General features: G+C 45.4%; 1 protein-coding gene across 11 annotated transcripts in view; it reads right to left on the bottom strand.

Annotated features, from left to right (window-relative positions):
* Positions 1 to 17,938, bottom strand: part of Map7 (microtubule-associated protein 7) — a 127,174-nt gene that overhangs the window by 49,791 nt on the left and 59,445 nt on the right. The window lies entirely within an intron of this gene.

Below are 17,938 nucleotides of genomic sequence, written 5' to 3'. Positions count from 1 at the left end.
TTTTATTTTAATAGTACAGGGAACTTCACCAGCTAAGGACAACATGGGGTTGGAGAGGTAACCCAGGCCTAGGGTGCCTGACTTACACGTGTGAGGCCCTGAGTTTAGTTTCAGCACCCAAAACAAAACAAAAAACCAAAGAAAAAACCTTCACCTATCAAAAAATAAAGCAGACACATATCTTCAGCTTTCCAGAATGAAGAAAATGTGAACTCTTAGGGAGTGTCGCTAGGGTTACAGGTACCATGTTAAAGTTCGTCAGGAGGAAAAGAGAACTTTTTCAGATGGGTCAAGTGATGTTTCAATATTGCTTACTTCAACCTTTTCCTTGTGTTCAGATAGGAAAACTAAGACACACACCATGATGCTAAGTTTTTGCTCACCCTAAGAAACCCTGAATGATCTTCCCGCCCCCTTAAAAGCTTCATTCCGTTCGTGTCTAAATGAGCACTCTGGAGCAAGGCCAAAGGAAGACACAGACAAGATGCCTTGTGGACAGCCTGACAGTCTCTCTGAGGCACTTAGAGTGAAAACATGGAGGCAGCCAGCACTGACGGCTGCCTTCTGCTTAAAAACTGCACAGCCCCAGACAAGCTGAATAGCCGTTCCACGGTCCGCACAGCTGTGACTTCCCCGTTCCTTGCAATGGTCTCCCTGCAGAGGTCCTGGGGTTCCCACTGCTTTGCTTCGACTTTTGAGTATGTGATGGAAATGTCTTCCACAGCTTGATGTAACTGCTGACTGAGATGCTCAGTTGGTTAGCATTCACTTCCTACGGCACATTAAAAAAAGGATCTCTACCACTGAGATAAATCTAGACCCTTGAATGAAACTGAGTGTCAGGCTAGCTTTGAACTCACAACCCTCCTATTTAGCCTCCCTACTCCTGGGATTATAGGAGCAGCGCATTATGCGTGGACTTGGTTATGGGCTGTGGCCGGCAAGTTTAGAACTCAGTTCCTCCCTGCACAGGCATCCCTGTCCATCACATAGTTGGTGTCTGTGCAAGTATAGCTTTGAGGAATTAATGAGAACACATGACATCCCTTTTTTATCATAGTTGGATATTGCCAGTTTCATGTTTGAGTTTCAATATGTCTGTTGAAAACCTGAATGTAACAGGCCAGACATATATGCAATTGTTCCTCGATGCTACTCCTTCAGCTATACCTTCCAGGATTATTGTAACGTTTTGATCACAAACACCAAGTATCTAATTTTAGTTGTGTAATTCACATTATATGAAGAAATAAAGCAATTCCATAACACCTACTGCCTTAACTATTAAGACCCTTCCCTTCGTTTAACTTCGGAACCATAGTCATAAGTTTGTGTAGCGACAATAAAAGGTTATAGGAGTGAGCGCCAGATAAATACATCTTATTCCATCAGACTCAGTTTTCTTCCCTATCAAACTGTTCAGACAGTGCCCTACTAGAACAGGACACACAAGGCTGGCTGTCAAGAACAGCACTGTGAAGCCCTTGCAGCTGTGAGGGACAAGAAGCCCAGGCTACTCGGCGACAGTGTTCCCAGGGAGCAGCTGCAGCTGTAACCTTGTAAATATAACTTCCCATCTGCAGAGACTGTTGGCTCCTGTATGGCCTCAGTCTGCTAACCTGGGCCTAGTCCTGGCAGCTTCCAGCCTGAGACTCGCTGCTGGGTAAACCCGCTCTTCCTAGCTCTTCCTGAACTCTGGCCGGTCAGCCTGTCAGCTCGGCTGTTCTGACTCCAGCTCCTCATGCTGATTCAAACTGGCTTCTCTCTCGGCCTCTGAATTGCTCTGCTTGGGCTCGAACTAACGTTGGCGATGATTCTAACCTTCTGGTTCCTTCTCGGTCTCTGGCTCGTGCTGCCTTCACCTGTCTCAGTAAAACTGCCTCCTTTCCTCCTTCCTTTCTCTGTGCTCTCTTAAACAGCGTCCCCTTCCTCCTCCTTGGGAATACTCGGTTCTGTCACGCCTATCTCGGATCTGTCACTTGCCACTCAGTCAGACATCACTCTCAAACACAGTACTCCCTTCTACAGACTAACTTTCCCGTCACTGTTTGGATTAAAGGTGTGTATAGAGAGTTTGTCTGTATTCCCGCCAGAGGGATTAAAAGTCTGTGCTAAGGCTCAGTCACACCACAACCAGAGACACGATTTTTTTCAGTAAACAATTCAAAACCAAAGGCCAAGCAAGAATGTGAAGAATCCCAGAGCCACTGTCCAAACACAAGAGAACCTGGCCTTTTCTGTGTGTGCGAAATCACATGGTGATTAGTTTCAGCTGACAGCACGGTGAGACCAGAGACAAGCCTTTCGCCTCAGAATTTGTGAATCTCATCCTCTCCTGAGATAACGTATCCAATTTGTTTTGATAATTTGTTCTAAAACAGCCCAAGAAATTGCCACCTTAGTTGAACACGAAGGAGAGCTTGTCTTAGAACATTCATGGCCTGCATATGTTGTGGGAACATTAAGAAACCACCCACTTAGCTGTTTGGTTTACTGAAAGCACCCCCTTGGTTCACCTTACAGTTCCCTAGGCGCAGAACCAACAGGACTAAACTTTACACACTTTACATTCAATCAGAAAAACTTTAACGGGGGAGCTGTCTGCTTGTTTGGTTTAGACAGGGTCTCGTTGCACAGGCTGGCCCTTAGCCAGTAGACAAGGACAACCTTGAACTTCTAAATCTTCCCGCCTTCCTTCCTCAAGTACGTCAAAGGGCTGGGATTGGAGGCGTGCACTACCACACTACGCAGAAAAAGGGTTTTTAAAAAGATTACTTTTTAAACACTGTGTGTATATGTTTGTGTCTATGAACACGTGAACGCAGGTGCCCAGAGTCACATGTTAACTGGCAGTGGTGAGCCACCCGACACGGGCGCCAGGCAGTGAACCTGGAGCCTCTACACTAACCACTAAGCCATCTTCCCAGCTCCCAGGAAAAAGTTTTTATCTTAAACAGGGAAAGGAATAGAAATAGAAATAGAAAATGTTGTATTTTCCAGCTATTGTAGCATACACCAGGTTACCAGGCAAGCTATTGCTCCTCTGATGGAGACTTAAGTCTCCAGCAACTCTCCACACTAACGTGTTGGTGGCCACACCCATTATCCCCATCCCTAGGAATGGGGTTTGTGACTAAGCACAGCACAGACAGAGCACACAAAGGGGTGGGGGAGAGCAGGGGACGGGGTGTGTATGTGTGTGTGTGCGGGAAGATTTAGAAGTTCATGCACGAGTGTGTATGTGTGTGTGTTAAACAATGCAAACGGTTTCCAGTTTTCCTGAGAAATGATAAATCAGACATTGCAATTACTACCCAGCTAAACGTCAACAGCTGGGCAAAGTTATAGAATTAGATTTAATCAATTAAGCTCAGCCTGTAATTAGAAAAAAACTAACTTGAAAAGAGAAATTAGAATTCAACTTCATTAGACTTTGCTTAATTAAAGTGAAAGAGATTGTTTCTACTTCAGCGAGATCATAAATTCATGGAAAATCAGCAAATAGTGCCAATGTTTTCCAGACTTAGGTTTTGTAACCGCAAAGCAGAAAAAGCCCCCACACTTAAACGCAAAAGTTTAATCAAAGTAAAAGTGGGTGACTCCTGGAAATGCCCCTGAATAAACAGCAGCCATGACTTAAAACATTAGCTGGCAAAAACAGAGCAAAACCGTTTTAATCCCCAGTATCAGGCGGAAGAGTTTAGTCAGCAAGACTTCTTGCTGACTGCCAACAATTGTTCCTCTTCTGCAGTGAGTCAGTAAAACACTGTAGAAATTCTTATCAAATTTCACATGAACGTTACTGAGTGACTGGTGTGTACTGAAAGACCAATTTTATCCCAATTCATGTCACTAAGCTTTGGACTTAAATTGTGAAAGTATGGGCTGGCCCATTCCCGCACCGGCCGCCTTGCTCGTTCTGCTCTCGTCCTACTCAGTCCCAACATCACAGAGGGCACACCTTACCCATGGTCCACACTCTCACACTAAAGTGATACGTTTTGCTGCAAACCCACAGGGACGTCACCGGCATCCCACATCCCACGTCCACACTTCACTTACGGCTCACTGTCGGCCAGCAGAGCCGGGCTTTGTAAATGTGTAACATTGTAAATGTGTAACATTGTAAACGTGTAACAGTTCGAACCGACTGCTGCAGCAGCTTTCAGAACCACATCGATTTACCACAGCTCAGCTCCATTCGCTCCCTCAGAAAACTGCTTCTCCCTCTTCTTAAGAAGTTTTGACTTTTACAACACAGCCGTCTTCCAATACCACCTGACATTTTAAAATAATGTTTTATATTGATTCTTTGAGGATATGATGTTTTATATTGATTCTTTGAGGATATGATAATGTTTTATATTGATTCTTTGAGGATATAATGCTTTGTGTTGATTCTTTCAGGATTTAATCGTGTTTTGTATTGATCTGTGGAGGATATAAATCAAGCAATGGGTTTTGATCATGTTCATCTTCTTCCAACTTCTCCGAGACCCATAACTTCTTACCTACCTGAGTTCACTGCCCACTCCCAGTACCACAGAGTCTTACTATGTAGCCAAGGGTATCCTGGAATTTACATTGCTGGTACAGCAGAAATAAAGGAAACATTTGGTTACCTTGAGTTTTGATGCATGATTGCCTCCTGGTCCCTTTCCCACCCCACTGTGCATTCTGTGACTTAAGCATCTCAGCTTTCTACCGGAGTCAAAGCCCCCGGTCAAGAGCACTGCCTTGGGTCCTGAGCTGGATCACTCTGGGGCTCAGTCAGATTCCTATACACACCTTGCAGTGCAGGAAACTGTCCCATGTAGATGGGGCATAAAAAGGGAGGAGCAGAGAATGGTCAGTGCTTTTCTTTGACAGTGGCTCTTATGTAATCCAGACTGGCCTCACTATGCAATTGAGGATAACCTCGAACCGCCGATCCACCCATCTCCTTCCACATTCTGGGACTGCACGTATATCCTACTGCGGTGGATCACCACAGTGCTTATGTTTGAGACTTTCTAGAAGACAACAGGCCCACGGTTCCAAGGCCAGAGAGAAGACACACTGTCTGGTTTGTCCTCAGGATTTAGAGACAGGCCTTCCCTACTGAGCAAAGCCCAACTGCAGCAGCATTCCTGCTGCCCCTGCCTCCTGAGGGTGGCTTTATAATCGTGTGGCTGCACATCTGGCTGCTTGGCTTTTTCTGGTGAGAGAAACACGACTTGAGTTTTGAGGCCCTGTCCTGTTGACAACTTCCCGCATTCACAAGGCTTCCTTCACCCACAGTATTCACCAAGAACCAGAGAGGCTGGATTTCTGCGGATCAGACGACAGAAGCTAGGGTGGCGTGAAAATCCCACTAAGAATGGACGCTCTCGCTCTTTTTACCTTTTCCACCTCTCCCTCCCTCAATTACAAGACTCAAGGTAGAGAGAAGACGAGATCATCCCAGCAAGCTGAGGATAGACAGGAAACAAACTTCTCGGTCACTTTGTCTACCACTCTTTGGCTAAGCGTGTAGCTGTCAAGCCTGTGTCAGCTGTGAACCCTGTTGGCAGGGGTTTAGTCAAAGCGAGTCTCGTTGACTCTGCCCAACTGTGCTGTTGATAGATCAACTCCTAGAATGTATACATGATGCAGGAATGCATAAGAAGGCCACTGCTCTTTCTGGACTCTCACCAATGCCTCCCTGCCCACAGAGCTCACTTGGTCACCACCTAGGTTTACTGGGAATTCAAGGGCAGCTTGGCCTACACAGTGAGTTCTAAGCCAGTTTGGGCTAGAATGTGAGAGACTCCATTTCCTCTTGTTACTAAGAATGAGGTGGGGGGGGGGTGTTGAGGCAGGGAGGGAATGAAGGAAGGAGGATAAGCAGAGGGAGAGAGGGAAGGAGGGGAAAAGAAAACGTTTTTACTGCAGAACTAAGATACTATTATGTTAATAATTGAGACATAAGCAGACCCTTCCGCTCTCTCCAGTCTTCCCGTCACAGACCTGGGACAACTGCATCTTGGGAAGAGTGATAAAGCTGTCAGCTTGGGAGGCAGAGCCCACCCAGACCACTGTGGGCAGTAGTCAGCCCAGCAGTCGCTCTGCAGGGCAGTATCAGGCTGCTGGCTCAGGGAACAGCCCTCAATCACTCGGTAAACACTGCTGGGATGGCCTGCGAGTCGCGCCGGGCAGCTCGGCTCAACTGGCCAGGACAGAGCTGGAAGGCCAAAGCACACGCTCCGGGCTGCCTCGTCAGCTGTCCTGTCTGCGTGCAGTGACAGATGGGAGGCGAGAGCTGTGCACCAGGCGTGTCCGTGCACAGCAAGTGTGCGGTGAGCGGGCAGCACTCCAGGCGCACCACCGTGCTAATGGCACTGGCTGGTCTCCCAAGGACTACAAATGGAAACAGAATGTGCTAAGTGCCCGCAGATGTGGACGAAAAGCTCTGCTGGGAGGAGTTCTGGAGAATACCCGTGCTGACTGCAGACAATGTGCCCGCCATGGAAGGCGGGCATCACGCACCAGAGCAGGAGGCAGTTTGTCCTGTGTGGCACAGGGAGGAGAAGGGCAGATTCACAGTGTGCGATCTCCCTGCTTGAAAAAGAAAAGGTCAAGTTCCTTTATAAGTGAAGGGTTATTACCTTTCCCCTTTTGTTAAAATACTGAATTTTTACTTGCTTTAAGGAGGGCGCTATACATTTTATATAGTACATATTTGCTGCTTTTCAATTTTAGGATATGAGCAAAAAATCCCCAAGTTAAGATGAACAAAGCATTACTGCGGTGAGTCAGGGCAGAGACCCAAGGACACAGTTCTGTTACACACAGGAAGGAAGCTCATCATAGCGACAAACACTGATCAAGAAGTTTGTAATTTCACTAAAACAGTAAGAACTAGAAATGTATGTACCTGCTTCCCAGGGTAGGGGGAAGCGGGTAACTTAGTGGACAGTAAGTGACTTCAGGTGAGATGCACAGGCCCTCAGAAGAAAGCTGCCCACCTCTAGGCACGGCACCGGCTTCCAGTTAGCCTTCCCCCCTTTATCAGAAACCCAGCCGGAAGGATCTCCCCCACTCTGTCCAATGAGCCAGTACAGCCAGGGCAGCTCTAGGGTGGTGTTTCCGGAAGCTGTCAAGCCTTTGTGTCACCTATGGTTCAGGTTAATGGAAGGTCCACGTCTTAAAGGCTAGTTCGCCGGCCACAGAACGATGGGGAAATGACAGAACCTTTGGAGGGCGGCCCTCACCTCACTACCGTTCATTGGAGGTACATCCTGGGGGAAGGAAACTTTAAATCCTGCCCTTTCCAGCCATGGGCCACCGCCCTGCAGTTTCCTTTGCTGCAGTGTATCTTGCCACAAGACCGAAAGCAATGGTACCAACTGATCACAGAGGAGACGGAAACCGCTGAAACTGACAAAATAAGACCTCCTTCACTTAAGTACATTACGCTGGGTGTTTTGTCAGGAGTAGCAGAATACAGACTAGGAACGATCCAATCCACCCGGGGTTCTGCATCTGTGCTGTGGTAACAAATACTTTGATGTCAGGGAAGAAGCAGACAGAGCAGACATGCTCACAGCCCAGCAACACTAAGATCAACAGTCCCCACCATCGTCTGTCGACACTTGTGTCTTTTTGGTCACTGTACTGCCACGATCTGCTGTGTCAACACAAACAGAAGTCCATGTCTGTTAGATGAGGCACATCTCTGCAAATCTCAGCAGAGTCAGTATCCCATGCTGAAGACCTGTGAGCAGGATGCCAGAAACTGTCAGAAGCTTACAGTTCCCAAGAACTCCCACCTCCCACCTCCCACCACAGCCAAACACTCTACTGGTTAAAAGGTCTACATTATAATGACAATCTGCCCAGTTTCTTGCCATCCCGTTCTGAGTCAAGCACAAAGCTTTAAATCAAAGTCTACAGATTCAGTGATCAAGAGGTGTCTGTTTAAAGCACTGGGTCTCTGAGAACTGCTAGAGAGGCACAGCGGAACCCGGGGAGGCTAGCCCTGCTTCCCAGGAAGGAGCCCTGGATTTTAAAAGGCTTCCAGAGCAACTGGACTGCAGAATTTAGTTTAATTTCACATTATTCATTGCTCACTAAACAGGATGGCGTCTGGGCTTCCTGAATTAAGAGCAGTTGGTGGCTTCCACCAGCCACCAAATGAGTGTACACGGCCGTAAGGCCACCCAAAGGCTTTCCACAACAGGACTTCAACGCTTCAGCAGTTTCAACTCTCTCGGAGATCTGGAAAAGCCAGTCTGGATAGCTTTTCAAGACATTAATGAAATGTATGAGTTAAAACAGAGCTACAGGGTTGGGGATTTTAGCTCAGTGGTAGAGCACTTGCCTAGGAAGCACAAGGCCCTGGGTTCTGTCCCCAGCTCCAAAAAAAAGAACCAAAAAAAAAAAAAAAAAAAAAAACCAAAAACAAACAAACAAACAAAAAAAAAACCCAAAAAAAACCACACAGAGCTACAAAGTCAATAAAAGCATAAATTAGACTTAAAGGATATCATATCGGAATGCTCGTACTACAGAACTAATTTGCCTTTCTTTATTTTAATGGTAAAATCTAGGGGCCTGTATAGTAACTGCTATGCTACCAAAGTAGCCACCATTCAACCACTTCTCTTGAGCTCTCTGAAACTATTATGAGATGGAATGAAAACATTTCCCAGCTGTAGCATGTCACTCACATTTGAAAAGTGCTTCTCAGTTTTCAGGGGGGATTTAGTGAGCAAGAGAAGTGGTGGTGGTGATGATATGTTGATGATGATATTTTTCTGATGATGATGATGATGATGATATTTTCTGATGCTTTCCAGCCCCATCTCCTACTGAGTGACAGATACACCTCTTACACAGCCTCAGCGTCCCATGGCTTATTAGGCCGTGAAAACCTCTGAAGAGAGGAGACAGTGCGCCTGCAGCAGGGCCCGTGTCGCTCTGCCCCTCTGAACATGTCTCTTTCCCAGGGTACAGATAAACATACTAGTTCTTATAAAACTTGGAGCCAAACCCACTTTGAAGCCAAACCATTTTAAAATAAATAACGTTGGAGTACAATCTCTACGTCTATAAAGGGTACATAGTTTCTTTTCAATTTAAGTTTTTAAGGTTTATTTTATGTGCCCGACTGTTTTGCCTGCAAATGCACCATGTGCACACCTGGTGTCTGTGGAGTTGAAAAGAGAGGGCACTGGATCCCTGGAACTGGAGTTACATATGGTCATGAGCCACTGTGTGGGTGCTGGGAACTGGATCCAGGTCCCCGGTGAGAAGCGCCAGTACTCGGAGCTATGGAGCCTTCTTCCTAACCCCTCCAAGATTTTAACTGTGGTAGCGTATACATTAATACAATTCATCATCTTAGCCATTTTTAAGCAGAGTTCACAGGCTGGGTATTGGTTTAAGTCTGTTCGTTAGTAACTTCCACATGTCTTCATGATCTTTATCTTACAGAACACACTGCACACTGACTGGATACATTCCAGTCCTTTCTACCACAGACCCCAGGCAAGGGCTCTTGTGCCTTACGTTCTTATGGTTTTAAGCTAAAACGTGTTAGTCTGTGTGCTGTCACTATTAGGAAATACCCAACATAAAGATAACTTGTAAAGAGAGAAGGCTGATGGCCCATGGCTGTGGGGTTGCTGACCTAAGATTAATGACCTTACTGCCCTGTCTGTCATCTGACAGGTCCACATTATCACGGGGTGACTGCAAAGCCCAGAAAAACTGCTTATATCATGGACCGTGAAGCAAGAGAAAGGCCACCTTCAAGGCCATGCCTCTCCAGTGACCTAAGGTCTTCCTATGAGGCCCCAGGACCTAAAGGTACCACCCTGGGTGCTTCGTACTGTAAAGGTTAAAGAACACAGAGGTGTGGGCTGCTCTTGGGGTAGGGGTGGGAGTCTTATATTCAAAGCTGGAACGCAAGGGTACATCGCTGTAAAAAGGACCGTGCAGCATGTCTCTTCATGACTCATAGGCTGTCCATGCTGTAACTTATGGGACTGTCTGTTTATTTACTTTCTACTTTTGAGGCAAGGCTATGCGATATAGTTCAGGCTGGCCCAAACTTGAGCTGTTCTTCCTTAGCTGCCAAGTGTGGGGTTACAAGTGGAGCTTACACCTGGTGGCGTGGCAAGTGAGGTGTGCAAACTGCACGCTGTTAGGCCTGAACATGCAGTTAACAGAAGGCCTTCCATGTGAGCAGGCCAACTTTACTTCGGTGTCAGTCGCTGGCCAGTCTACAGAAGTGCATTAGGAATTGCTGCCACTCAAGGGCAGAAGCTTGGTTTCTAACACCGCTTTCATAGAGAAGACAGGGCAGGCTTATTCGTCTTTATTCTAAAACCTACTGTAGCACTGCACCAGATTAAGAATGCTGGCTGATGACGCCGGTTCTGTAAATTCTACTTTCGACCCTGGTCACCCCTTCAGCATGGGAGACGCTCACACTGGAGGAAGCCATGCTGTGCATGTTAAATTCTTCATCCTGTCTCTCCCTTCCTTTGTCTGGAATTCTTGAGCTCAATCTTCCCAAGAGACCCGAGGCTCTGCGGACTGATGACTCTTGTCCACGGAATGCTTACTTCTGTATCAAGGAGGAAGAGCGAGGCTTCTTCAGCCCTTATCCCTTTACCCAGGAAGTACCATCCTGCGGCAAAGCACTTCTCACCTCACCCTGTGTCATCTGTTGAGCTGTCCCACACTGTCTTCCCGGTATGGCCCTTCCACTGCACCGGGAGGCTGTCCTGGGCGGACGTGTGCTGAGGCTCTGCTGATGGCTGCTCTGAGAGGCGTAAAGCTCATCACAGCTTGTTTCTGTGTCTCTTGCCTGAAGCGGCTGAGGTGAGCATGGAGTTGCTTCAATTTACCACTTGGAACCCTGTTCTTCTCAGCCACTGGCGCTTTTTTCCAACAAAGCGAGTTGAGGGTGTGGTCAGGCTTCCCCTGATAACCAGTGCGAACAACTTAGAGACCCAGGACGTGTTTTTGAGAGGACCTGGTGCCCTGCACCATTTATATTCCAGCTTTGGTTTAATGTTTTATTAATGTGCAAATGCTTCTAGTTTATAAAACTGCACACTGTCCTTTACTGCATCCTGTAAATATTTTTAGAATGCCAAATGTCATGAATATTTTTAAAACAGAGGTTTTTCTGGACTTTTTTTTTTCATAATTTTCACATTTAGTTAAGTAGAGTTAAGAAATAACAGTATTTATTTAAGATTTATACATCTTAGTCTGTAACGCTTATTTTCCAGGTGTTGGCACAGTTGTGTAACACGAGCAGACTTTAAACTATAATATTTAAGGTCAAATTTAAAGCCCAAAGACAAGCTGAGACAGTGACATTATTCTGGGAGGGAAAAAAAGCCTGAGAACTTGGTGCTCTGAGATCTGAAAAATCATTCTTGTATTCTTGTTGTTATTTTTCCAGTGTTTGGGATTAGAGCCAGCAGCTCATGTCTACTATGTCCACCACTGACTATGGACACGTGTGGTCCTCAAAGTCACTTTTATTTTTGAGACAGGGTCTCTCCTTATGTGGCTTAGACTGGCTTCAAGCTTGTGGTCCCTTCCTCCGTCTCCTCAGCTCTAGGACTACATGTCCAGCCATAACTTTTTTCTTAATTTAAAAATTGTACTTATCAGTGTTGTGTGTGGTTTATATGACTGCTGGCACATGTTCCGCAGCACACACGTGGAGGGCAGAGGACATGCAGTGGGGTAGCTTTTCTCTTAGCATCTTTACCTGGGTCTCAGGGAGCAGACACAGGCCATCGGGCTTGGTGGCAAGTGTGGAACCTACTGAGCTTCTCCCCAGCCGTCCAGGTTCTTTCTTAAACAACAACTTCACATAGCTTTGTACTGCTAAAATACAGTGATCAAAATGCTGGCTTCTCTCACAAAAACGAGCAAGCCTGGGAAGTCAGAAGCAAGCAGCTGTCACAATCCTCTGTGGTCCCAGGAAAAGCACAGCCCACGAACCCAGCTTGAAGTGAGGTCCTTTAAACAACTGATTATATAAATGACTCTACGGTGACTCTTGCTTCTTAAGAGGCTGTAATTATTGAGGGATTGTGAAATTTTATGAAAGGTTCCCACTCTACAACATGGTCTCATAGCAACACTTGACAGATACGTGACCCGAGGTAAAGAAGAAAGAGAACAACAAGCCTTCTATTGGTGGCCAAGAATAAGGGTTTGATCATCTTTGAAAAGGCTCCACGTACTGAAGGGCGGCTACAAGGGTCCTTCCCATAGCCATCTTCTCGAAGAACACTTAGATGCCACTTGGCAGGCGTGGGCCACGGTGGGGGGCAGAAGCAGGCAGTGGTGTGCTCACAGGGCACCATGACGATAGGACACAGGCTCTGAGGTCATGAGCAGCCATCTTAATGAGGGGCCTCCCACCTCAGCCTGGACTAGGAGGGGGAAGATAAACAAAGGAACCCCAGTATACTGTGCTACTGTAGTTAACGAGTCAGGGCTTTTGTGCTTCTCAGTAATACATGCTAACTAGAAACAACTTACAACCCAGTTCTTATTTCATGGAGGTCTTTATTTAAGTTCTTAAACTAGGAAGAATTTCTCCTTCATAATATCACAAGTGTGTATTTAAAACAATGTAATTTCCGCAATTAAATAACTTCTACCTATCTGACCGAAACACTAAACATTTACTAATACTGAACAAATTGAATATTTTAAATATTGTTGTCACCTTAATCATCATCACCACCATCACCATCTGCAGTAGGGTCTTCCTAAGCTGTTAAGGCTGGCCTCAAACTCTTGGGCTCAAGGAATTTCCCCTGGGTAGCTGGGACTGAGCCCCTGGCCAGCTTCTAAGTCCTTTTAACAAGAGGTCAACCTCTAAAGGACAGCTGCACACTTAGGTGACCGTTTTCTGAGCCAGATACTCAACGGTCCAGCTTCTGCCTTCCCCGCTGTCCCGCAGCTAAGGTGCTCAAACCACTGCTTACAGTGGGATGCTTGGTGTGCACTTTGCCTAGGGATGGCCCATGTACATGAGCTCTACGTGTTAGAAATGCGTGGCTTTCTGTTGAATCTGTCTTTTGTTATAACGAGCGCAGAAAGGGAGAACAAAACTTCATTTTCTTTTCCTGTATTGCAAAGCTAACAAACAGCTCAAAATGCATGGAGGTAAAAACCTCTCTCTTTTTCTCCAGGGTGTAATTTCAAGCCATTCTAATGACAGCTATTGGCAGAAAACCTGTGTAAAACACTCAGCACATTTCAACAATGTTAATAATTAATGAACATCCTCATCCTCTGCCATTAATTTATAATAAATCCAAGCCCCTTGTGCGTTTTGCAATGCTTTTCTTAGGATGCTACCCTACAGGTAACTAGTTGACGCTGACAGTCTTTAGATACCGGGGTTTGCACTGTCATAGTACACCGTCTGGGGGCAACAGCTGGTGTGAGGTGAGAGCCTGGGGTCTTCGGAGACTCACTTTCCAGAACTGTACAGGGTTCTTCTCACCGAGAACACTAGAGTCTACTGCCTGCTAGCAACAGGAGGACTATGTGCAGTTATGAACAATTACACATAATTGGGCATCAGTATTCCCAATATATTTTAGTAAGTTTTCTCTTCTTTGTGTTGGCTTAGAGGTACTGGGTGCATAAATATTTTGACAGTTTGTTAAATGATATGAACTTGTATATAAGAAAGGCAGTTAATGTTGAAGAAATCACCTCCAAGCGCTCAGTCTGTTTATTACCAGTTCTTACGCTAACACACAGAACCGACTAACCGTTATCTTGGTTGGTTTACCAGTTCTTACACTAACACACAGAACCAACTAACCATTATCTTGGTTGGTTTGTGTTTTGAGACAGCATCTTGTGAGGCTCTCCTTGCACTCATTATACATTTTAGGCGGGCTTCAAACTCCATCCTCCTGCCTCAGCTGCTAGAGTGGCAGGATTTAGGTCTATGCCATGTCTTCATACTCAGCTCAGAGAAAGAGCTTTGTGTTTATGGAGAGGAACTCCCTCTTCCTTTGATGTGTGAGGCCTTTCGTTTGTTCTCTGTATATGTGCAAAGATGTGCGTCCTGTTCATTGCTAGTTTAGAACTCTGGAAAAGAGCCACACTGTTACTTTTCAACATTTTACCTTCATATTCATGTGGCATTTGGGGTAGTTCTTTGCCCATGGGGTGCACAGAGACCTGAGGCTCTTCCCAAACTGCCAGAGGTGCTATCAACAGGTGCCCTTTGGTCTACTTAGTTCTAATTCTGAACTACAAATGCTCACCCATTTCCCACCCATCAGAAGCCACCCTTCATTTGACCAATTAAGCCCATCACTACCAACCGTTGATAGACATGACAACTCAACTTTACTCACATGATCTATTCACAACTTAGAAGGTCTTTCCTTAGTTACTATTCGTTCAAAGAACCACTTACAAGAATTAGAGATATGAAATTTGGCGCAAGGTGGGCATGGTGGCTCAGGAAGGAGTGGTACTGGGAGTTGTAGTCCAGCCTGGGCTACAGTGTGAGCCCTTGTCTCAAACACACAAACACACACAAAAGATAACTGGTCTGTGGGAGAGATGACTTATATGCTAAGGGTTCAAATGTTGGAGGCCTGGTCCCTATGTGGGGTTAATGACCAAAAAGACATCTTGTATATGTTCAGTGCAGATGTAACTTCTTTGTAACATACTGACCTGTAATGGGCTGAATCCTCACACGCAGAACCATGCAAATATGGATATCAAGTATCTGTGAAGTGACTGATTTCTCCAAGCAACCTGGAGATGCACTAACATCATGGTGGGACAGTATCTCATCCTTAGGACTTTTTTAAAATAAGAACATCACAAATGTTCATGAAGATGGAGAAAAACTAGAACCCTTGTTTACTGGTAGGAAAAACTGAAAAAGACAAAAACCAAAACCAGAACCAAAACCAAACCAAACTGACAATGACAAGACCCAAGCAAGCAATGAGTGCTCGGGTCAGAATTACGGTTGAGAGGAGCTGAAATCGGGATCTCAGAAAGCACCTCGTGATCACATTCTTACCATACACACACACACACACACACACACACACACACAAAGGTACACGTAAATATCCATTTAGTCTGAAAGGACAGAGCAAAGACAGTCTGTAAGTCTTAAGTAGCAATCCTGTTAAAGGAAGCAACAGCTCAGGGAAGCTTGAAGGAGTCTTCCACGAGAATGCTGAGTCATGGGACAAGCTGCAGTACGATGTACACAGCAAACTCACAGAAGCAAGGAAGGGAGAGCTGCTATTCACCAGCAGGGACGTGCAGCTGTCAATGCATGCGAGCTCACACTGCACCACACTGCAAAGCATCGGGGGAGGGAGGTGGGGGGGCCCAGATCCTATGCTAAATCTTCACGCCACAGTTTATAAAACACCGGCTAGGAAAGTAGGTCACGGTGGCAAATTTACCTTGGTATAGAATCCCCAGGTCCATCAACGGCACAAAAAGTAAGCAACCACCAAAATGACAGTACGTTAACCAAAAGGAGTTTAGTAATCTATCCACAGACATTAAAAAGTTCAAAATTATAGACTCTACAATCCCTCTTCTAAAATGTTAAACTCACCTAAAGATAGAAGGGGCTTTTATAGCTAAAGATGGTCCATTAGGACACAAAACTGAACAAGCAAAAACCCAAATAACAATGGTCAGTGGAGAATGTCCCTCCATGGACTTTATGCAACCAGCAACATTAAAGCAAGGAGAAGCAGCACTGTGGCTCGGAACTGGATTCCGGCCGCGCACATTGATGCTGGAGTGAATCCATGAAGGCAATGCGCTGTGGTGACAGGATCTGGGTGATGCTTCTTTTGTGTTTGTCATGGGTTGTGTAGTGCTAAGGTATATTTTCATAGCCTAAAATAAATCTGAGAAGTAGCATTTTTAAAAAAGACAACTGAAAAATAAATTCACCTTTGCTTCTTAACAGACTCAGCTCCTTCATTTCATACCTAAATCTCACTCAGACTGTAAAACGCAAAACTACCCTCCCAGCTGTAGGTTGCCTTGTTTTTGGTTTTGGTTTTGAGACAGGATCTTGCTAAAGCGTAGCCTGACCTTAAACTCGTGATCTCCTTGCTTTTCTGTACAGCCCAGTACTGGGATCGCAAGGGACAGTGTGTTGCCTCACCCCTCTGCTGTTGGCCATTTGGAAAGACTGTCTGTCCAATTCCTTGTAGGTGAGGAGATCTTACAACCTGCTTGGTTGTGACAGGTAGAGCCTGGCCTCAGCCACGATCACAGGAGAGCTGAGATCATCTGTTGCTATTGGCTATGAAATCGCTGAGTAGATATCAGGAGATGCCACACCCTAGACCTGTTTTGAAATTGAAATTTAAAGGGATCAACTGCGGTAAGCCGGAAGCACACTTGATATAACGAGGAACTCAGTCCTAGGTGCACCGGGAACTCGTTATTTGATTTCACACCCAAGGTGAATGTGAGGCTTAGGATCCCGGAGGAATTGGACCAGCTGGGTGTTGTAGGCTGTAGACGGCAAAGGCAAAGTCCAGATGTAGGAAAAGTCTAACACTACATTCATGTGACTGAGAACTTCTCAAGGACATGGGCCCCACCTGGTCACTAACACGAATTTGACCGCCGCCCCCATCCCTGAGACAGGGTTTCTCTGTGTAGCCCTGGCTGTCCTGGAACTCACTCTGTAAACCAGGCTGGCATCGAACTCAGAGATTTGCCTTCCTCTGTCTCCCGAGTTCTGGGATTAAAGGCGTGTGCCACCACTGTCCAGCCATTAATACCCACTGTACACCTTTAAACATACTTAATATGCATCTTTATAAATCTATGAAGAATTCTCAAGACTCATAGCCCCACACTCGGTAAGGAAGAACTCCCTATATAGAAAAATGCAAGGGCATAAACACTTTTTAGCTTTCAGTGATGTCATTTCACTGAAATGTAGCTAACATCTCTGGATGGAGTATTCGCTTGGCTTTTTATATTGACTATGACTGACACCACACTTTTCTTTGGGTTTGGGGTAACAAGGTTTCATGTAACCTAGGCTGGCGTTGAATTCTCTATGTAGCTAAGGATGACCCTGATCTCCTCATCACCTTGTTTGGGAATCTTGATTATCAGAAAAATACTACAAAACCAACCAAACGACTCAAAGTAAGAAGCCTTCTTATTGGTTCCAGGGATCAAATCTAAGCCTTCCCACATTCGAAGCATGTGCTAGACCCTAGCCTTAAGACGTCTTAAAATGTTACATAAAAATGTTAATCTTTAACCTTATAAGGGTTGTTACAGAAAACCACGAAACCTTTGCATTGTTAATGCTAGATCAAATCAAGTGAGCAGAAAGATTAAGCATTAACTTTCACCTTCTTGGCCATTTGTCATGTTGTTTGCTCTTTGGTCATATAATTTTATTCTGTTTTTGAAGACTTTAAAACTTGTATAACCTAACAGGTTACCATGCAGAGACGGCTTGTGGCATCACCCTTTAAAACTGAATAGGACCGAAGAAAAGCCATTTCTCATTAAGAATCCCTATGGCTTTTTCGAAGATGTAGATCAACAAACCTAATTATTTGTGTCACAGAATTTATTTAAACACATGCACTGCTCTAATACATGATCAAACACTTTAGATTTCGCTGAGCAAAACATCTTCGGATTAAAGAAGCACAGCGGGGGCTGGAGAGGTGGCTCAGCGGTTAAGAGCACTGACTGCTCTTCCAGAGGTTCTGAGTTCAAATCCCAGCAACCACATGGTGGCTCACAACCATCTGTAATGGGATCTGATGCCCTCTTCTGGTGTGTCTGAATTTACAGTGTACTCATAAAATAAAATAAATATATCTTTAAAAAAAGAAGCACAGCTCACTCTGCTGAGCAGTCACGAGCGAGT

The sequence above is a fragment of the Rattus norvegicus genome, chromosome 1 (genome assembly GCF_036323735.1).
Source record: "Rattus norvegicus strain BN/NHsdMcwi chromosome 1, GRCr8, whole genome shotgun sequence".
In the NCBI taxonomy this organism is placed as follows: domain Eukaryota; kingdom Metazoa; phylum Chordata; class Mammalia; order Rodentia; family Muridae; genus Rattus; species Rattus norvegicus.
Note: the sequence above shows the minus strand (reverse complement) of the source record. Positions and strands in the feature narration are given on the sequence as shown.